The following is a 23,075-nucleotide window of genomic DNA, read 5'->3' on the forward strand; positions in this document are numbered from 1 at the left end:
TCGCAAACTGATGTAGTCCGAAGGCTTAATGTGAATCCTTCTGTTGTTTCTCGGATGTGGTGACAATTTATAGAGACCGAAACAGTATTCCATAGACCAGGGCAGGGCCGTCTACGTGTGGTATCAGAAAGAGAGGACCGTTATTTGGCCGTAAGGGCACGACGGTAATGCCTTAGTATTGGACGCCAAGTAGTACCTGACCTCTCAGTATCCACTGGACGTGTTGTATCGAGACAAACGGTGTACAAAAGGCTCCGGCAAAGTAGCCTTTACTGTCGGAGACCTTCTGTACGTGTACCTCTTATGCGTCTTCATAGAAGGGAAAGTCTAGAGTGGAGCCAACAACATGCCATCTGGATGGTAGAACAGTGGGCCAATGTTGTTTTCACAGATGAGTCCCAATTTGGTCTGCAGAGCGATTGTATCTGGAGGGAACGAGGAATACGTTTTCGGGTTCCGAACGTCGAGGAGGATCCTTAATGGTATGGTCAGGGATTATGCTGACCACTCGAACACCTCTTCATAAAACTACATGAGTTAATCGGCAAGATTTAACAGCTGTCAGGTGGTGCGATGAGATCTTTCGGCCTCATGTGAGGGTGTTTCGGGGTGATGTGAACCCAGCGTTCGTAGTAATGGCGATAATACTCGACCTCATAGAGCACGGGTGGTTGGTGTTTTCTTAGAAACAGAAGATACTCATTCCATAACCAAGGTGAAATACATAGGTCGCGAACATAGACTCACGACCCACGAAGAATCGTGAGGGAAGTCACGAATTTGGGTATCGAACTATCTATCGCAATGCGCATAAAATTGGGCTGCTATTGAGGAGTGAACCAGGTTCTGGAGGTCCACCTTAATTGAAATTAGTCATTATTTCCAGTCAATCACGCCGAACTGAAATCCTGTAAAATTAATTCAGTAGCACCAAACCCGACTGTTTTTCGTATCATTATGCATCTGCTTCTAATAGCATCGCTGTCGACAGCACGTTAATCGCTAAATGATAGATAGTAGATCTTCCCCAACAATTTGTACCATTTAATCTCTCCCGAGAGTATCACAGATATGTAGAGCTTCTTTTTTTTGTTAGTATTTTGTATCACATTAAAACACATAATACGTGCTATAAAATAATCACAAGAGACATCCATTCTGTAAGATGTGGTACTAAACATGAGAGTACTTGAAATGTTGAGTAACATATGGATAAGATTTTTCTTGGCTTAAATGACATAATGATTGACAGTCGCTGGTATCAGTATGGATTGCTTACGTTCTGCTTACCAAACGTTTTAAACCTTACTTTTTGTGACTTGTAAATAAGCAAAGTGAAGTATTACTGGCGCAGTTGTCCTCGCAGGGCATTAACCTGTTAATCTTTCGCACATCATCCTGTGCGTACTAATATTTGTATGTTGACACTGGAATAATTTTTAGGTGTTGCAGAGTACTATTTCAGCAGTTAATGTCAGTTCTCGCAACCAAGTTGTCACTATTTCTTCACTAAATTCAGCTGCCACAAAATTTCTCTAAACTTATCATTGTCACTAAATACACCTTAAAAATTGTGTTATTTCTCTCCGAGTACATTGAATTCCTCATTCAGCGTTTAAGAAGTTTCTACATGCTACCTAAAATCGCTTTGCCCGGTGTGCAGAAAATTATTTCATGTCGAATATGGGGGAGGCTCTTCGTTTTGTTCGAGTACGTAGTAGACAAGGCGACTACTGTGGAAATTTTGTTAAGTATTGCACAGGGATAGGGCGAAACAGAATCCAGTTATAAATCACCTAACGTATAGAGGAGAATAATTAGTGCGACGGCCACGGAGCAAATCCACCCGGTGGATTAGCGATGGGGATCAGTGTGCCGGCCAACCAGGATGTTGCTTTTAGACGGTTTCCCAAATCCGACTACGTGAATAACTGGCTGGTACACAAGTCCCGCCTAAGCTGCACAATTCCTAAATATCTAGAAAACGTTCATACACTGTCACATGGATAGCGCGACAGGCGGAGAGTTGGTGTACACATCTTCCTCCAGGAGGGTTGTGGGATGGCGACTGGAAGGGCAACAGGCCACTCTTTAAATTAAGGTTGCCAGTTCTTGTTAAAACAATGCCGACCCCTCGTCGATGCGGGACGAAGGCAAAAGTAAAATATGAGGTATAAAGGAAAATAATTATGTTCTTGCCATCATAGTTGACTAACATCACTGTGCAGACAAATATAGTAAGGGTCGATTTTCAACGATATATTGGATGAGTCGCAGGTAACTGAAATCAATCTGATCACAAAGTGCAAAGACAGAAATGATTCTTTCAGTCAATGAACAGTTTGGTTAAATTGTAAGTAGGCTTTTTAGGCTTTTGTGTTGGTAATGCCACGTAGCACTCTATATGAAAATCACTGGCTGTGCTGTGTGCAGTCTGTGGCTGGTTGGCATTGTTGGAATATTCGCTATTGTAGTGTTGGGCAGTTGGACGTGAACAGCGCGTAGCGTTGCGCAGTTGTAGGTGAGCCGCCGGTGGTGGTGGATGTGGGAAGAGAGATGGCAGAGTTTTGAGAGCGGACTATCTGGACGTGTGTCCGTCAGAGACAGTAAATTTGTAAGACTGGATGTCATGAACTGATATATATATATATATATATATATATATATATATATATATATATATATATAACGACTTTTGAACACTATTAAGATAAATACATTGTTTGTTCTCTATCAAAATCTTTCATTTGCTAACTATGCCTATCAGTAGTTAGTGCCTTCAGTAGTTAGAATCTTTTATGTAGCTGGCAGTATTGGCGCTCGTTGTATTGCAGTAGTTCGAGTAACGAAGATTTTTGTGAGGTAGTGATTCATGAAAGGTATAGGTTATTGTTACTCAGGGCCATTCTTTTGTAGGGATTATTGAAAGTCAGATTGCGTTGCGCTAAAGAAATATTGTGTGTCAGTTTAGTGCTGATCACAATAAGTAAAGAGAGAAATGTCTGAGTACGTTCAGTTCTGCTCAGCTGTTTGAAATTCAAGTAACGTAAGAGGTTTATCAGCACAGTAATTCACTAATATTTCTAATGGGATGTTTCAGGATGACACACTACTATAGATTACCAAAAAATGTTCAAATGTGTGTGAAATCTTATGGGACTTAACTGCGAAGATCATCAGTCCCTAAGCTTACACACTACTTAACCTAAATTATCCTAAGGACAAACACACACCCATGCCCGAGGGAGGACTCGAACCTCCGCCGGGACCAGCCGCACAGTCCATGACTGCAGTGTGTAAGACCGCTCGGCTAATCCCGCGCGGCTATGGATTACCACCGTGATTGATGACGCTCAACGCGCATAGCAGCGCTTTTACTAATAAGTTCTAAACAGCGTTGCCAAATGACGTAAACAATTCTCCTGAGTGTTCAGCCTTGCTCGCCAACGCTAGTACAAACAATCGTTCTAAACCATCTATCCTGTCCGCACTGCACAGGGGCCGCATCACAGCGCTGTAGTAATTTTACTAATGTTGTTAAGTCAGACTTTTCGCGGTCTAATCGCACAAGAAATGGAAAAATATTACAGTTTGCTTGATAAGATGTGGCTATTCAATCAAAGCATTTTGAACATCCTACTACCAACTTTCAGATCCACAATTTAGTAACAGCAGCGTATGTGCATCGTTCCGATATGAATACTACGCGTCACTCTCAAGAGCACGTAGACATTATTACAATTCTGAACTTCTGCCCATGCTACACATCTACATTAACAAATGGTGGCAAGTGAACCCTGAGTTGGTTCTCTGCTGTATGGCATTAGAGAAAGTTAGTGGTTCGGAACACCAATTAGAATTCATCATAACGTTCTTCAATCAAATATAATGGGATTCTGTCTCCGTGACATGAAGAGTCCTCGTTCTGGAATGTACCACGCCTTTGAACAGTCATCACTGACGAAGTTATTGAGCCTAAGAAGGGCTTACAAATGGGTTGACTGTTGTGGAAAGCCAGTAGCAACAACGTGTGATGAATGGTACGCTCCAAGACAACTGTATATTCCCCAGCAGTAAAGTGCACAGTTCGTTGCCTCAAGCGCCCTGTCGTCTAGCTGCCGTTTCACCGACATCGTTCTAGTAGGTGGCAGCACTTGAGCGTCGTCGTCGCAGCTTTCTCTTCTAAACTAACTTAAATAATCTTCTGTACCCATTCTTCTTACACACAGACGACAGAAAAAAATTCTCTTTGAGCTTGATGCCTGTTTTGAAGCTCTCTTAGAACGTCCATGTCTACTAATAACCTAGCACTCATTCCAACGTCAAGGGACTGGTCACAACATTCTGTTTGACTACGGTATGCTGCTCATTCATATCTCCGTCACATTGACAGAGAAAATACAATAGGTCTCTCTGATTAGATGCGACAATTCATAAGAGAGCGCGTGATTCGTCCAGGAAACCAGCTTGTAGGCGTCATGCCAACACATGGAGTATAAGTTGCCCAACGAGCACGCAAAATCTTACAAGTTGTTTATGTGTAATGACCAGATTACGTGATCCTAGTGTGCTATTTAATGCGATGTAGCCGATGGTTCAGACCTTTATTCGTCATGCAATGTTGACTATGAGAAACCGAATGAACGATGGCCTACACCTCAGTTAGGTATTTTACCTAGAGTTTAAACTTACCGTGATCGTGCAGACGTGTGCATCTAGGTCTGTAAAGGCAACAGGTGCAGCATGCAGCTGCAGTCTGATCCATCTCCAAACATTTTTGCTATTGTGTAGTACAGGTTTGCTAAACGGTGCACGACATAATGGACGATTCTCTATATAGCATTTGGGCAGCATGTTTGCTTATAAACAGGTAAACAGCCAGACACACCGTTTAAAGACTCGATGTGCCCAGTTCTATTTGAATGTCATGTACGCTACCTAGATGGGGTCTAACCTGTTGGCCCTCTTGTTCATCTGCAATCAGAATTTCGTCTTGTCATTAGGTCCTCATTCCTTCCTTTGTAGCCGTGCAGTGTGTTCCGTAAACTCAAGAGGTAAAACACTCTCACAAAGAAGACATATACTGATTCGGCATATAGTGTTAATTAGTTGCATACAATAAAGTGACTAATTCGTAAAAAATGAAACTAATGTATTTACAGGTTACGTTCTATGAAATCAAAGTAAAGAATTATTGTTAAAAATTTCTAACTATATCTCTACATAGTAAAAAGTTAAATCTTTATACATGATTTTTCTCCTTAAAAGCAATACTTTGACTCCTACGGTAAAGTATCACGGATTCCGGAGAATGCTGCAATTACTATATCGTACACCACGGCGAAATGTTGACCTATTAGTTCCTGAACGAAGATATTTGTCTCTTTCGTATATATATATATATATATATATATATATATATATATATATATATATATATATATATATATATATATATATATATATATAAAACGTGATCTTCAGTTTTCTTCCACGGTTACTACAGCTAGCTTAACCACTCCCTTCGTTTCCTAAATCTGAGAAACTGACACACAGTATGCAAATGTACATAAGCGCTCGTTAGCTGCAGCCAAATTCAGAAACAAGAAATTAAGTTGTGATATCTGACGTCCTAGTACGTCATAGCTCACCTAACATCATACGCAACTTGGATGAGGTAAGACGTAGACGAGTCACGTTACCAACTCAAACTCCCATGCTACCTTGTTCTCAGTTGCGACGGGAGAGGTGTAATTTGATACTCTGCATGCAAACCGGGTTTGGAGACTGAGTTTGTGTCGTAACTACTGTAATGTTTTAGCACTTTGTTTTCGAAGCAATCACGGATCCCTCGCACGCGGCTAAAGGAACAAGCGATGACTGCTTTCCTAATGAATTCATACCGTTCTGGGCTAGTCACGATTTCCGAATGGCAATCTGCACAGCAGCTCCAACAACTCGTCGAAGGCATCTTGGAGAGAAATAATGCTCTCGCGCTTCAGTCACGACGTGGCGGAACAATAAGCAACCGGCACGCTCTCCCTGCATTTCTAGCAAACGGGCGTTCGTTATTTAACAGAAGTCATTACGACAAACAATTCTAACAAACGCCCGTGTAGCGTTCCGCTGTGCGCACGGAATGGGGCTGCCAGTGGAGAGCAAATTTACTCCTTTCCAAACCACAGGAAACAACGAAGACTGCAGTTCTGTAAAACGGAATTACGTCCAAAGGAGGGAAGTGGTTCGGCTATAGCCAGTCTGCTATACTAGCGTGTGACACACGTAAACTCTATGGTTACAGTAATAGTTCAAAGTTTATTTTAGAAGCCGCTCATTTTGTTTTGGGTCTAATCTGTTTCTGTGACTCTGTTAACGGCAGATAACGTCAACCACTAATCGCTTCCAGACAAAGTCTACAATTTAAGAAAGGATAGTGTATAAATCAATTTCATGGCTACTCTTCTCCACGATCGTAGATCAGCTTCCAAGTGCAACATAGACAGCGAATGGTGCAACTAAGTTTACTCACTTCAATCATTTTCAACATTTGGTACTCCTCATCTTATGCTTAACGTGTGAAGATGGTGATTGTATATCAGTAATAGTTTCTGCAAGGTCTGCTGCTTCATCATACATGAATTGCTCCACCCACTTAAAGTACATGCAGAGCATTAGAAAATTAAAGTGTACGAGTTCCAGAAAAAGCGTCCTGTGAGCGTTCCTAGAACCACCTAATCAACGTGAAATGACAAACATGTATATTGTGGAAAGCCAGTGACCCAACATCTGAGGACTTATGACAACCGCCTGTCCCCAACGAAAATACGTGGTATAGAATAGAAATCAGACGTAAGAACGATCGTTGAATTCGTGTTAAGTAATATATGGAAATTAAAGGAAATATTAATGACTGAATGGCATCAGACTGGAAATTTAGATTAAATTTACCTCTACGTGAGTCCAACTATGTTGCCTGGTACATTGTCGTTGAAGTCTGAACGCGAACATAAATTTATGCTGCACCTCCTAGCGGTGCGAAAATACTTTTCGTAGAAGACGATTTCTAGAGATTCAGATTATATGCGATATTTTTTTTTGTACGAACGGATTTTAATTGTAGCAGAATGGAACAATACACGTCAACCTTAGTGACATGGCAATGATTGGCAACGTCTGGACGAGAAATACAGACATCGAAAGATTAATTGGTTCAAATGGCTCTGAGCACTATGGGACTCAACTGCTGAGGTTATTAGTCCCCTAGAACTTAGAACTAGTTAAACCTAACTAACCTAAGGACATCACAAACATCCATGCCCGAGGCAGGATTCGAACCTGCGACCGTAGCGGTCTTGCGGTTCCAGACTGCAGCGCGAAAGATTAATTGTCAAATGTTTATCCAGTTTAGAACGCCATCCGGTAGAATACCCGACAGCAATTAAAACCATCATACGCCGGAAAAGCCTAATATAATTTTAAATTACCGGTTACGGCCAATTAAGACACTCAACTGATGTCATAATGTATATTAGTCACAAAGCGATTAATTATAAATAAACATTTCTCTGCCTCATTGTGTGAATCTGAATATCACAAATTACACCTATAGTCCTCTCTCATTTTGTTTAGTGTGTTTTACGAAAATCGTTACTTAGGCTTGCGGCGAACCACTAGTGACCCAGATGCATCACAACTTCAGTTAATGGGGCATATTGACAGAAACGGCTAATAGGAAATTATCTTGTTTTCCATATAAAATAAATATTTTTCAGTACTGCATAATTAATACTGGTTGTTTCCAATTTTTTCTTCCTTAGAAGGTAACATCAACATGTGTCACATAGACGAATAGTTACCGGTCAATAAAAATGTATAAGTGATGAAGTACAGCCAGACATCCGTCAAAAATTGCTACAGGAAGTCATCTCGTGGATTCCCTCTATCCTTACGGCATTAAGACGATTTTTGGCCTATCTGCAGCGTTTTTCAGCCTGCGCCCTTTCAAGCAGAGTAAAATCTAAGGGCGACAGGATTTCACAGAAACGGGAACTCGTTCTTTGTGAAGGCATGCGGTGAGTTCTTTGGCCTATGAGTGTTTGTGGTTTGACCGGAGGTCGGCATGCTAAACACGGCAGTGTCATTTCGTGCTTCAGATAAGGATTACTAGAAAGTTTGGTTGTACTGAGAAATTTATGGCTTCCGATAGTTCCCCTTCAAAGCACGCTGCATGAACCGCGCTGTTCCGTGCTAATAAGTACAGTGCATACTAGTAACTTGTGAACTGTGTGTACGTGGGAAACAAGTGTTTACAAACTCCTTGTAGCTCTCTGTTGTGGCACTACGATGTGGAGCCATGAGAAGGATCTCAATATGGCGGCTGTTAGCGCGAGTAAGCTTTCTAGGCCACCCTCAGAAATGAGAGATATGAAAGTATGGTTTTTACTCACTACACCTGTACATTTGAGAACCAAGTGCTGCAGATATCTCTCCACAGAAGATGAATGCCAAGAAAGTGCCGTCAACGAAAACATATCTCTCCGCTCCCCTGTGTCAAAATTGATCTTGATTGCCTCTTGTTTTTTCTCCATGTTTAATAGATTTCTTCTTTTTGGAAACGTTTCAGTGTTATTATAACCTTCTTTTGAAGGGCTCTCGAAAGTCGTTCAAAGGTAAGTTGTACTGTTTGAGTCAAAAACCGTTTCTCTAGATCTGTGTCGACAAAAAACCGACGAGCTTTGTCCGTATAGTATTACATTCTTCCGTTTATTTGCTTTGGTGGAATCCATGTTCCGAGATTTTGAAATTTGATTTGAAAGGCGTATCAAAGAACACATCCGTTACGAGAATGGCTACACCGCTAGACAAAATCGAGTCACCAACTGCTAACGTGAAAACTTGGAGGTCGTCAGAGCATCTAACACCAACCAGAATGCCTGCACAAATATGAGAGAGAATGAAAGTTTTACCAGAATAAAAAGGTACGAGAAATTATTTGTCACGCATTCCCATACTGCAAGATAGTTTTATGGTCGCTCCAAACACACGTACTGAAAACAGACACTCGCCCATTTTACCGAGCTGTCTCGTTTAATTTGTTTTGTCTGTCTATTGTCTTTCGCTACAGTTTCTTTGTGGCTGTGGATGGACTACTTTTTACCCGCGCGTATATTCATCGCCTGCTCCGCGGACGCTCGTCACACCTGATGACATGGCTCTCCGGCGCCACCGTAACATTCACATTCGTTCTGCAGACGTAGGTCTTAATCTTCTGCTATTCTTTACAGTGCTCTGTTAGTTCTAGGGCATTCGTGTTGCTTCTAGCACGCCGACATTTTATTTTGGTTTGCCTTTTCGATACGTGATTTATTTTAGTAATTAATAATTTTAGCTGTTTGGACTTTTGAGTTATCTACTACTATTCGTTTATGTGGAAGCCCCTTTACTTATTTCGGGAATATCTACGCGTTGGGCTGTTGTAGCGATAACACGTCTATATCGCACGGGTTAAAACTGTGTGCTGGGAATCCCGAGATGTAGCGTAACAGCCTAAACGGAAAGGCGTTTTATTCTCAGCGCACATTGGTTGCTTCCTTCGCGGTGTGTAAGCATTGTGTCCATAGTCTATGATGTATTGAAGCGCGTTTATATTTACCCATCATACGTATCTGAATACAGACTGCTGAGAACTATACTCCAGCACGTCACGGCTTAATTTACAGGGTGCTTCAACATCCCACTGTGTTTGAAGATGACAAAGTGTCTAAACTGCAATTTATATACATATTATTAACAGCTATATGAGGCATGAAAACTACAAATTTTAATTGCAATCGCAATAAATATTTGTAACAACCATGTGAGGAAAACCCCCCCGCACTCATTAAACATGGGCTTTGCGAGGTGGGATGGCTTGGGTGCCCCAATGACACGGATAGCCGCAACGTAGATGCAGCCACAATGGAGGGGTATCTATGTAAGTATCAGACAAACTGTGGTCCTTGAAGAGGGACAGCAGCCTTTTCAGTAATTACAGGGGAAATGGACTAGATTATTAATTGATGTGACTTTGCAACATTAGCCGATTGATATGACCATGTAACATTAGCCAACACGTCCTTGCTGTGCTGGTGCTGCAAATTGCTGTGTGCTTAGGAAAACTACAGCTGTCATTTTCTTCCCTAGGGCATGCAGCTCTACTGTGGGGGTTAATGATGACCGCATCCTCTTGGGTAAAATACTCTGGACGTGAAATAATCCTCCACACAGATCTCTGGGCGGGGGCTACTCAGAAGGATGTCTTCGTTAGGGAAAACAAAACTAACATTCAACAGGACTCCTAGTAAGGTCAGTACAGAGTAATCAACACAAGAAAATTAAACTGTGACAGGCGATTAGCATTCGACAGTAAGAAAAGAAAGTGGAGAAAGTTGATAGGAGAATATGGACTGGGAGAAAAGAATGGAAGGGGAAGCCACCTGGGAGAATTTTGCACAGTGCATAACTTAATCTTGGCTAACACTTGGTTTAAGAATCATAAAAGAAGATTGTATACATAGAAGATGCCTCAGGTCACGGGAAGGTTTCAGATTGGCTATATAATGGTAAGACAGAGATTTAGAAATCACGTTTTAAACTGTAGACCATTTCTTAGAGCGAATGGGGACTAACCATAAATTGCTGGTTATGACGGCAGATTAATACTGAAAGAACTGCAAAAATCTAGGACTTAAAGGAGATGGGACCTGGATAAACTGAAAGAACCAGAGGATGTTGGAGGTTTCAGAGGGAACATTAGCCAACGAAGAACTGAAACACGAGAAATGAATACATTAGGGGACAAGTGGTAGCACTGAGAGATGAACTAGAGAAGGCAGCAGAAGATTACAGGTATAAAGACAAAGTTTGGTAGAAATCTTGGATTACACAGGAAATACTGAGTTTAACTTAGGAAAAGAGAAAATATAAAAAATTAGCACACGAAAGAGGTGAAAGGGAATACAGACGTCTGCAAGATGAAACTGACAGAAAATGCAAATTGGCTAAGCGTGAACCGCTAGAGGACAAACGCAAGGCTGTAGAAACATGCTTGAATAGGGGAAAATTATAGAGATCTTTGGAGAAAGGAGAAGCACTTGTATGAATATCAAGAGCTCACGTCGCAAGACAACACAAAACAAAGAAAGGAAAGCTATATGCAGGGTCTACATAATTGAAATAAACTTGAGGTCAAAACTATAGAATGAGAAGGGGAATTAGGTGAAGATGAGATGGGACATTTCGTACTGCGCGAAAAATGAAAAATTTTACAGAGCGATAACTAGAAATAAGGTCACTGGCGTTTACGACAATCCCTCAGAATTACTGAGCGCATTGGGAGAACCAGTCATGACGAAACTTCCCACGTGGTACGCAAGATTTATGGAAGAGGGTAATTATCCTCTGCTTCAGCGAGAATAACGCTCATTCCAAAGAAGGTAGATACTGACAATGATGAATGCAGCCAAACCATCAGTTTAATAAGTCATAGTTGCAAACTATTGACACAAATTATTTCAGCAGAATGGAAATACTGCAGAAAACTGAAATCGGGGAAGGTAAGTTTGTGTTCCGGAGAAATGTAGGATCACGCGAAACAATACTGACCCTACGACTTACCTTCGGAGGTAGGTTGAAAACAGGAAACGCATTTGTAAATTTAGAGAAAACTTTTGACGTTATTCACCGGACTACACTCTTCTAAATTCTCGAGGTATCGGGGATAACATACAAGGAACCAAGGGCTATTCACAACCTGAGCGGAAACCAGACTGCGGTTATAAGAGTCGAAGGACAGGAGAGGAAAGCTGTAATTGAGAAGGCGGTGAGATATGGTTGTAACCTATACTCCATGTTATTTAATATGTACATTGAGAAAGCAGTGAAGGAAATCAAGGCGAAATGTGCAAAGGGAACTGAAGTTCATGGAGAAGAAATGAAAAATTTGAAATTAACAGACGGCAACTTATTCTGTCAGAGATGGTAAAGGGGTTGTAAGAGGAGTTCAATGGAATTGATAGTGTCCTGAAAAGAGATTAAAAGATGAAAATCAACAAAAGTAAAACAAAGGTCATGGAGTATAGACGAATTAAATTAGGTGATGCTGAGGGAATTAGATTACGAAATGAGGCACTGAAAGCAGTGGATGACGGTAGGTTTTTGAGCAGCATGCTAACTGGTGACAGCCGAAAAACAAAGTATATAAAATGTACATTGGCAATAGCACGAAAAGAATTTCTGAAAAAGATGGATTTGTTAATATCTAACAACAATTTAAGTAGTATTAAGTTTTTTCTGGACTGTAGCTTGCAATTTGAGTGAAAGAAGTGATCGGTTGATAGGATACATTCTGAAGTATCAAGGTATTGTAAGTTTCGTAATACAGGGAAGTGAGAGAGTAAAAACTGTAGAGGGAGACCTAGATATGAATGCAGTAAACAGGTACAAATGGACCTGGCTTGCACTAGTTCAAGGGGCATGCACTCTTAGGAAATGAAGACACTTGCTCTGGATAGGGTAGCGTGGAGATCCGTGTCAAACCAATTTTTGGACCGAACACAGCAACAACATGAGGAATGGCTACATAATGTCTATCTGTTAAGCGTATAGCGTTGTGTCATGTTTGCATTGAATAACGGTCACAGAAACAAGAAGGTGAAAGCCGGTGTCAGCGCATAGCCTACTCCTTTCGGATAACAGAAAGAGGAACGCCCAGTTTATCTGCCCCATCTGACGGATCACTGTCAACAGCCTGATATGCTCTCACTCCGAGACACTGAGGGCAGGATGAGAATTTCATCCACAACGTCGGCGCGACGACTGGTGGTCAGAAATTTTCGAAACGAACTCTCGTTCCATAGTAGCCCAAGCACTGGTGAAGAAATTTTCTTCTGCACCAGGGTTCAAACTGGGTACAAATCGAGCGCCACCATAGATGAGTGTCAGCAACCTCGGTTACAAAGATGGAACATGGCTTTGTTACTGAGCTACGACTAATTCTCACTTCGCTCAGGGCGCGAATCGAGTCCCCATTTCGCGAAATCGTCGACAGTTTACACGAGGGCACAAGGCCAGGAACGCAAAGAGAGATAGACCTGTGGTCTGCTAGGAAACTCTGAACAACATTGACGACATGGCATATACGTAAGTTACAACGAGATGAAAGGCGACATTGTGTTTTCACAGCTGTAACAATGCTGAGCGTCTACTGGAGCAAGAATATGAACGTAATCTCTCATTTTTTCTCGGAGACATTGTTACGGTGTGCTTTCCAATGTTCAGTCAAGCTAACGATTTTATTTTTCTGTTCGATGTTTCGATGGCCGACCCAGTCAGATGCTGCGACTGTGTTACTAGGCATATTCACTGCCTGAACTCCAACCAGACTGTGAACGTGGCATATAACACACACATACATTTACTAATCAGCTGTCACCAATAACTGCTGCGAATGAAATCACGAAATAATATATGACGATACCAGTCAGTATCATGAGGCAAAATGACAAGTTTCTGGAACAAGTTTCTATGGAAATATGTTGTTGCAGCTCTCCACGCTACTCTATCCTGTGCTAGCTTCTTCATCTCCCAGTACCTACTGCAATCGACATTCTTCTGAATCTGCTTAGTGTATTCATCTGTTGGTCTCCCTCTACAATTTTTACCCTCCACGCTGCCCTCCAATGCTAAATGTGTGATCCCCCGATGCCTCAGAACATGTTCTACCAACCGGTCCCTTCTTCGTGTCAAGTTGTGCCACAGACTCCTCTTCTCCCCAATTCTATTCAATACCTACTCATTAGTTACGTGATCTACCCAACTAATCTTCAGCATTCTTCTGTAGCACCACATTTCGAAAGCTTCTATTCTCTTCTTGTCCAGACTACTTATCGTCCATGTTTCACTTCCATACATGGCTACACTCCATACAAATACTTTCAGAAACGACTTCCTGACACTTAAATCTATACTCGATGTTAATAAATTTCTCTTCTTCAGAAACGCTTTCTTTGCCATTGCCAGTCTACATTTTATATCCTCTCTGCTTCGGCCATCATCAGTTATTTTGCTCCCCAAATAGCAAAATTCCTTTACTTCTTTAAGGGTCTCATTTCCTAATCTAATTCTTTCAGCATCACCCGACTTAATTCGATTACATTCCATTATCCTCGTTTTGCTTTTGTTGATGTTCATCTTATATCCTCCTTTCAAGACACTGTCCATTCCGTTAAACTGCTCTTCCAAGTCCTTTGCTGTCTCTGACAGAATTACAATGTTATCGACGAACCTCAAAGTTTTTGTTTCTTCAAAATGGTTCAAATGGCTCTGAGCACTATGGGACTCAACTGCTGAGGTCATTAGTCCCCTAGAACTTAGAACTAGTTAAACCTAACTAACCTAAGGACATCACAAACATCCATGCCCGAGGCCGGATTCGAACCTGCGACCGTAGCGGTCTTGCGGTTCCAGACTGCAGCGCCTTTAACCGCATGGCCACTTCAGCCGGCTTTGTTTCTACTCCATGGATTTTAATACCTATTCCAAATTTTTCTTTTGTTTCCTTTACTGCTTGCTCAGTATACAGATTGAATAACATCGGGGAGAGGCTACAACCCTGCCTCACTCCCTTTCCAACCACTGCTTCCCTTTCATGCCCCTCGACTCTTATAACTGCTATCTGGTTTCTGTACAAATTGTAAATAGCCTTTCGCTCCCTGTATTTTACCCCTGCCACCTTCAGAATTTGAAAGAGAGTATTCCAGTCAACATTGTCAAAAGCTTTCTCTAAGTCTACAAATGCTAGAAATGTAGGTTTGCCTTTCCTTAATCTTTCTTCTAAGATAAGTAGTAAGGTCAGTATTGCCTCACGTGTTCCAACATTTCTACGGAATCCAAACTGATCTTCCCCGAGGACGGATTCTACCAGTTTTTCCATTCGTCTGTAAAGAATTCGCGTTAGTATTTTGCAGCTGTGACTTATTAAACTGATAGTTCGGTAATTTTCACATCTGTCAACACCTGCTTTCTTTGGGATTGGAATTATTATATTCTTCTTGAAGTCTAAGGGTATTTCGCCTGTCTCATACAGCTTGCTCACCATATGATAGAGTTTTGTCAGGACTGGCTCTCCCAAGGCTATCAGTAGCTCTAATGGAATGTTGTCTACTCCCGGGGCCTTGTTTCGACTTAGGTCTTTCAGTGCTCTGTCAAACTCTTCACGCAGTATCGTATCTCCACTACTGGGTGATGGCAACGGCGATCGACGGCGACGGACAGCGGCCAATTGCACTGACGTTTTCAAAACACGTGACGTCACGCCGCGGCGTGGGAGCGCGCGGACACGGAATTTAGCGGCAGTCAGTAGCGAGCCAGTGGGTGTGCTGGACCTTCCATTGAGCTACGGACCCCCTTGAAGATGTCTCCCGCAGTGGGAGACGAAACGTTGGGAATCGACACAGAATTCATCAACCGACCACGGCATAACAGCCCGGATAATTATAATGGACATGATATTTCCGGCCGTGAAAGTCTACATTTTTAGTAGTTTTAACACTGCTCGAGTCACTAGCCCTTCAACAAACTCCTTCACCAGCTCTGCCCGGAAGGTGTAGCCCAGCGTGGTTAGTAGCAGAGGTCGCTTCCAGCAGTGTAGAGACAGCGCACAGCGCACTGTGTGGAGCTCTGCCCCCTGAGCAGAGGAACCCGGGCGGTGCCGGCGCGGGGACAGCCCACCGGCCAGGGAGGGAGGCGCGCCGGCGCTCAATGAGACGCTCGGTGGCACCAGAGTCTCGTGATTGGAGGAGCCGGCCACGGGATGAGAGAGAGTGACCCACATCTGGGCGTACGCCGGGGATGGGATGTGGGTCGGCGCGGAGCGGCGCGGCTCCTCTCTCGGCCAGTGTGCCGGCGACAGTGACAGTGCGTGCTTCAGCCTGACATGCAGACCGGCCGACGCAGCTGACGCGAGTGCCTCAGTCCTGACCACCGCGCCACGCCGCACGCCGACCGCGCTAGCGCAGCGCCCGCGCCTGCAACAGCCTCCGCCGGCAGAGTCCGCTACAGACGCCGCGGCCGCAGGTGAGCTCCGCGCATGCGCGCCGCGGCCACCAACAGCTGATCGCTTGCCGCGCTTTTCGACTCGCGCCGATGGTCCGACAAACTCGCTGGAGCGTCGTAGCTGGACGTTCCAGGACCCTACCCCTGCATCTGTGCTCTCCAAACCACAGTGAAGTGCATTGCAGAGAGTATTTCCCTTTGAACCATTTATCACAATTCCTCCCGTTCTACTCACGTGTGAAATTCTGGCCTTAAGTAAAATCGGTAGGCGGGTCGAAGGCTTCCATCCAGTCACTCACTGATCAGTCTGGCCTGGCAATGGAAGACAGCAAAACGAAAGCTGAAATTTTAAATTTAGCAATTGAGAAATCTTTCACGCAGGAGGATCGTACAAACATACCGCCGTTTGAGTCTCGTACAGATTCCCGTATGGAGGACATAGTGATAGACATCCCTGGGGTTGTGAAGCAGCTTAATGGGTTGAAAATAAATAAATCGCCAGGTCATGATGGGATTCCAGTTCGGCTTTACAGAGAATACTCTACTGCATTGGCTCCTTACTTAGCTTGCATTTATCGCGAATCTCTTGCCCAACGTAAAGTCCCGAGCGACTGGAAAAAAGCGCAGGTGACGCCTCTACATAACAAGGGTAGAAGGACGGTTCCTCAAAATTACAGACCAATATCCTTAACATCGGTTTGTTGCAGGATTCTCGAACATATTCTCAGTTCCAATATAATGAATTTCCTTGAGACAGAGAAGTTGCTGTCCATGCATCAGCACGGCTTTAGAAAGCATCGCTCCTGCGAAACGCAACTAGCCCTTTTTTACACGTGATATCTTGCGAACCATGGATGAAGGGTATCAGACGGATGCCATATTCCTTGACTTCCGGAAAGCGTTCGACTCGGTATCCCACTGCAGACTCCTAACTAAGGTACGAGCGTATGGGATTGGTTCCCAAGTATGTGAGTGGCTCGAAGACTTCGTAAGTAATAGAACCCAGTACGTTGTCCTCGATGGTGAGTGTTCATCGGAGGTGAGGGTATCATCTGGAGTGCCCCAGGGAAGTGTGGTAGGTCCGCTGTTGTTTTCTATCTACATAAATGATCTTTTGGATACGGTGGATACCAATGTGCGGCTGTTTGCTGATGATGCTGTGGTGTACGGGAAGCTGTCGTCGTTGAGTGACTGTAGGACGATACAAGATGACTTGGACAGGATTTGTGATTGGTGTAAAGAATGGCAGCTAACGCTAAATATAGATAAATATAAATTAATGCAGATGAATAGGAAAAAGAATCCTGTAATATTTGAATACTCCGTTAGTAGTGTAGCGCTTGACTCAGTCACGTCGATTAAATATTTGGGCGTAACATTGTAGAGCGATATAAAGTGGGACAAGCATATAATGGCAGTTGTGGGGAAGGCGGATAGTCGTCTTCGGTTCATTGGTAGAATTTTGGAAAGATGTGGTTCATCTGTAAAGGAGACCGCTTATGAAACACTAATACGACCTATTCTTGAGTACTGCTCGAGCGTTTGGGATCCCTATCAAGTCGGATTGAGGGAGGACATAGAAGCAATTCATAGGCGGGCTGCTAGATTTGTTACTGGTAGGTTTGATCATCACGCGAGTGTTACGGAAATGCTTCAGGAACTCGGGTGGGAGTCTCTAGAGGAAAGGAGGCGTTCTTTTCGTGAATCGCTACTGAGGGAATTTAGAGAACCAGCATTTGAGGCTGACTGCAGTACTATTTTACTGCCGCCAACTTACATTTCGCGGAAAGACCACAAAGATGAGATAAGAGAGATTAGTGCTCGTACAGAGGCATATAGGCAGTCATTCTTCCCTCGTTCTGTTTGGGAGTGGAACAGAGAGAGAAGATGCCAGTTGTGATACGAGGTACCCTCCGCCACGCACCGTATGGTGGATTGCGGAGTATGTATGTAGATGTAGATGTAAAAGTGCGGGAAAAATGATTGAGCCAAAAGCTTAGGTGCGCGCCAGTAATACAGGGTGGCGCACGAAATGTGTTACCATTTTGTTTTTGAATATAAACTTTATTGTCAATACAACCTGAAAGGAAAATCTACTACAATGAAGAGCCGTCCATGGAGATTTGTTCTAAATCAGCACATGCTCAATATGTCCACCATTTCGTTTCCTAACTTCCTTCAAACGAACACTGAAGTTAGTGATTACCCTAAGGCACATGTCTTCCGTAATTTCACTGCAAGCTTGAAGAATAAGTCTTCTGAGCTCCATTAAATCACGTGAACGTTTCGGAAAAATTTTTTCCTTTAGGTACCCTCAAAGAAAAATGTCACATGGATTGAGGTCTGGACTATTGGGTGGGGGGGGGGGGGGGGAGGGGGGGGGGGAATTTTGTCCGTCATTGAAGCGGCCTGGAAACCTGAGTGAAATGATCCGCTTGTCGAAATGCTCGTGTAAAAACTCCAACACAGTGTTTGCAGTATGTGGCCTTGCTCCATCTTGCATGAACCACTGCATGTTGAAGGCCAAGGCAGTAACAAGAAGCTGTGGAATGAAGCTATTGCGAAGCATGCTCAAATAACGCTCGCTGTTCACAGTTTCTTCAAAGAAAAGGGGTCCAATAAGTCCGCGACTGGAAATTGCTGCCCACGATGTAATCCTCGGAGCATAATGTTGTCGTTCATGAAGCACTTGTGGGTTTTCAGTGGCCCAAAAGTGTAAATTTTGTTTGTTAACCAAACCATCTAAATGAAAATGCGTCTCGTCTAAAAACCAAACGTTGTTGAGAGTTTCTTCCCTATCCTCCGCCCACTGAGCAAACAGCAGTCTCTGCTGCTTGTGTTCTTCAGTGAGCTTCTGTGCACAGGTCATCTTGTATGGGTACATATGGAGGTCACTTTTAAGAATGCGTTGAACGGGGCGTCTGGATATTCCCAATTGCACTGCTGCATTTCTACACGATTTCCCGGGACTTCTTCGTACAGCAACTCGTACCGCTTCAATATTCTCCGGCGAACAAACAGGCTAAGGCCGAAGTAGCTTCGCTTCCAATACTGTTCCTTCCTGTACAAATTTATCCTACAACCTGTGGATGGTCTTCTTGCAAGGGACCCATCGTGTGTTAAACTGTTGTCGAAAACGCCCCTGAGTCACAACAAGGCTTTTCGTTTCATGAAAAAGTAACACAACTGCCGATCGTTGCTGTGTCACCAGTCTTCCAATGTCAGCCATTGCTGCTTCCTAGTCTCCTAGCGGCAGTATTATTAATTACACGTCATTTCATAACTCATCTGTTTTTCCAAGCTCTGCTGGTACTGCTGTAGAGATCCCAGCAGGATATCTAATGTGCGTCGTAAATTGTGAAAGAAACAATTGATAACACGTTTCGTGCGCCACCCTATATATTCCAGACATGGTCAGTCTGGGGGCGATCTGCAGTATATGGTAACCGAAGAAAACTTTACAAGCCAAGATCGGTGAAAAGATATTTTACTGGATGGCCGGTTACGATAGAGCTACGCTGTCATCATGGAATTTATAGCACATAACGTTTCTCCCATGAACGTACTGGGACTGTGTATCTTTTCTAATAATATCAGTCGATTTGGATCTTGGCTTGTGAGTTTTCTTCAGTTATGATACATTTACCGGAACCTTGGCTTTCCGATCAGCACAGGAGCGATGCATTTGGGGTGTAGTTTATTCCTAGATTCCTCGCTTAAAGCTAATTCTTGAAATTTTGTGTGCTTTCACGGGACGGTCTGCCTTCAAGTGCCTGCCAGTAGAGGTATTTCAGCATTCCCGTGACACTCTCCCATGTGTTAAACAAATTTGGGGCTATTCGTGCTGCCCTACTGTGTATACGTTCAATAATGTAATCCTATTTGGTCTGGGTCCTACACAGCTGAGCAGTATTCTAGGAGTGCTTTGTGGACTGAATATTTTCCCACTATCTTGTCAATGAACGAAAATATGCCACTTTCTTTGCTTGCGACTGAGCGTATGAAGTCGTTCCATTTCATATCCTTACAAATTATTTCAACCTGATTTTTGTATGAGTGTATTGTTTACAATTGTGACTCTCTCGTATTGTAGTCATAGGAGCCTATGTTTCTTGTCGTTTCTCCTTCTCTTTTCTCATCATGCCAGGCAGCCTTTGAGGCCCTTATTAGCTTGTGTTTCCTGATTACGATGCTGTACTATCTCCAAGGTTTATGAATAAAATCTCTTCGCAAATACGCGATTCGTCACCTGATCTGAGCGTTCCACGTCACTCCAACAGCCTGTGTATGAGTGAAATGTGAAACCACTCTAATCTCTGTGCTTTTCCATTGCGCTATCTCATGTAGTCTCATAGTGAGTGTCACCATAATTCTGCCGGTCTTGCTTCTACGTAGTCTCAAATCCTGTTTTGATAACAGATCTCATGTGCGATTCTGACCTGGATTTCTGTTCCGTTTGTTCCACCACTCAAATATTCGAGTTTTTGTTTAGATATGGCCCTCGAGTTGTACTAACGACTTGGTACTTTCTTGCTAGGATTTAACGTCAGCCCTCATCGTGATTATCAGAACCGGTCTAAAGCTTCAGATGGACGTGGTTAGTGATAAATTCCGTATTTGTGATTATCGCTTTCTCTGCCCTACGGCCAAACTCTTTCAACGTTTCGTCGAAGGTGAACTGGTACGTTGTTCGAGCATTTTCATTAAATTAGATAAGCATATGCATAAGGAAGTAATTCTGCAGTTTTTTAATTGGCTTTCGGAACGTGCCCATACAACCATCCCAATAGTGGAATGTCATTTATGAGGATACTAACGTAAGGACAACACATCACCCAGTACCCGAGTGAAGAAAATATCCGACCTTTCCGGGAATCGAATCAGGTCCCCTTCGCTTAGCAATCCGCCTCGCTGAGCCATTAGAGACTAAGATGCTGGACAGCTATGGACACTGGAAATCTGCTGTGGTCTTCTTGATGGAAATCTTACCAACAATTAACCTGAAGTGATTTAAGGAAACAAAGACAAACCTAGTTACGATGACTGGAAAAGGAAATTAGTCCCACTACGTCACGTGTCGCAGAACTCAGTTTCTGTTCTAAATAATACTTGACTACAGTTAGCGCAATACCCCTGCATTCACCCCCTTTGTCCTCGGAGTTCTCTTCTTGTTCCGTGATATAATCGTTTGTTTTCTTACCAAACACTACTTCAGAAAAATACGTGGGACAAAACGACGATACCTAGATTAAAGAGATAAAATGACGATGACAGGCCAAACGTAATCAAACGCATTCAATACAGAGAAGTCGCAATTTATGGGAGGCGCTTATATGAGACTTTCATTGTCACTGTAGAGTAGAAGGGGCAGCCTCTTTGAGTTTTCTGATTTAAAGGGTCACGTTTTTAATTGAATTCTGCGCTGCCTGTCTGTCAGTTCTTCCTTAATATGACCTTCTCCTCGCAGGAAAGATCTATCCTTACAAGTAGGGATATGATAGTTATATACCAAAGAATAGAACTCATATTATGACTGTTTCTTTATAACAAAAAGATCATGCTGCTTTACATGGGAAAATAACTACAAATCCTGTTGAGGAAAAACTGTTATTTTCTGTGATACGCTAAGAAATACTCATAGTTACATGCTATAGCACATGGTTTGATTTTCATCTCTAAGTTTCAGAATGAACAGTGTATACTTTCTGTGCTAGTCGCTGAATGAGCATCACTTGAAACACATGATAAACGATTTCTAAATGGACGACAATTTATGAGAGTTCTTTAATGGGTTTTATTTATGATCCCTATTTAATTTCCTTTCTAATGAAGACACAGGGTTTTCATTTGTAGTGTTAGGTCCACGGGTATAACTGAGCCGGACCATAACAGTTCCTTGCTGCTGCTTGTAGACTCGACTCGCTGGGTTGTTGGTGTGTTACGTATTTATTGACTGGACGGACGACGATCAGGCGCTTCGATATTGTTTTTCAATCAGCTCGATGAATGCAGGTTTTTCTCAAAGTTCTCTGCCACTTGTATATGCTAAAAGCATAAGCCAATCGATCGTAACTAATATTATAGATTTAACTATCGGCTGACACCATAACACTACCGGTGGAGTTGAGCATCGATCAACACACTGGACTCGCATTCGGAAGGAAGACGGTTAAAACCCGCGTCAGGCCATCCTGATTCAGATTTTCCGTAATTTCCCTAAATCGCTCCAGGCAAATTCCGGGTTGGTTCATTTGAAAGGGCACGGCCGATTTCCTTCCCCATCGTTCCCTAATCCAATGGGACCGATGACCTCGCTGCTTGATCCCCTCCGCCAAATCAGCCACCCAACCACAACACTGCTCTTATCACACGACCCAGACAACAACATGTCGTAGCAGTCATACGGGTCGGATGAAAATACTTAATGCTTATATTATACGATAAACGAAACTGAACACTATGTTGAGGATGTCCATCATAGTATGTGGAGACGCTATTAAGCACAATTAAGGTTGTAATAGGCGGCCTGTTAAAACTGCTCTAGTATTGTGATTTCAAATGGTGGTTATGTGTTTTCATTTACACCTGATAAACCGCAATAAAAGCTGTTCCCAGTAGAATATTGAGCAACTAGTTATTGCGTGATCAGGTTCACATAATCTACCTAAAGGCTAAGCTCTGAGCACGTACATTAAACAATTTATTCGACTACCGCATAGTTCGTACGGTAAATGTTCAGGTGAATAATTGTGTGTTACAACACAGGTCCTAGCAAGAGGACGAGGATAGTATGTAACCAAATTTTACTTCCATATTTCAGATCATCAGGTCCATGCTCTCACTAGAAAACAACAGTACTTGAATTTTAACAAGAAAAGTATAGAAATTACGTAAGACAGCTCAACATCCTTAGCAACCTAAAACTCAGCATACTTAGCAACCTCATTATGTTCCCATGAAAGAGAGAAAGAATTAGCTGTCAT

General features: G+C 42.8%; 1 protein-coding gene across 1 annotated transcript in view; it reads left to right on the forward strand.

Annotated features, from left to right (window-relative positions):
- The first annotated feature begins 15,982 nt into the window (after window positions 1-15,982).
- LOC124545826 (serine proteinase stubble) overlaps window positions 15,983-23,075 on the forward strand; it is a 742,896-nt gene continuing 735,803 nt past the window's right edge. The window contains exon 1 of the mRNA XM_047124815.1: window positions 15,983-16,113. The gene's annotated coding sequence lies outside the window, so the exon portion shown is untranslated. The remainder of the gene's footprint in view (window positions 16,114-23,075) is intronic.

The sequence above is a fragment of the Schistocerca americana genome, chromosome 1 (genome assembly GCF_021461395.2).
Source record: "Schistocerca americana isolate TAMUIC-IGC-003095 chromosome 1, iqSchAmer2.1, whole genome shotgun sequence".
Taxonomy (NCBI): Eukaryota; Metazoa; Arthropoda; class Insecta; order Orthoptera; family Acrididae; genus Schistocerca; species Schistocerca americana.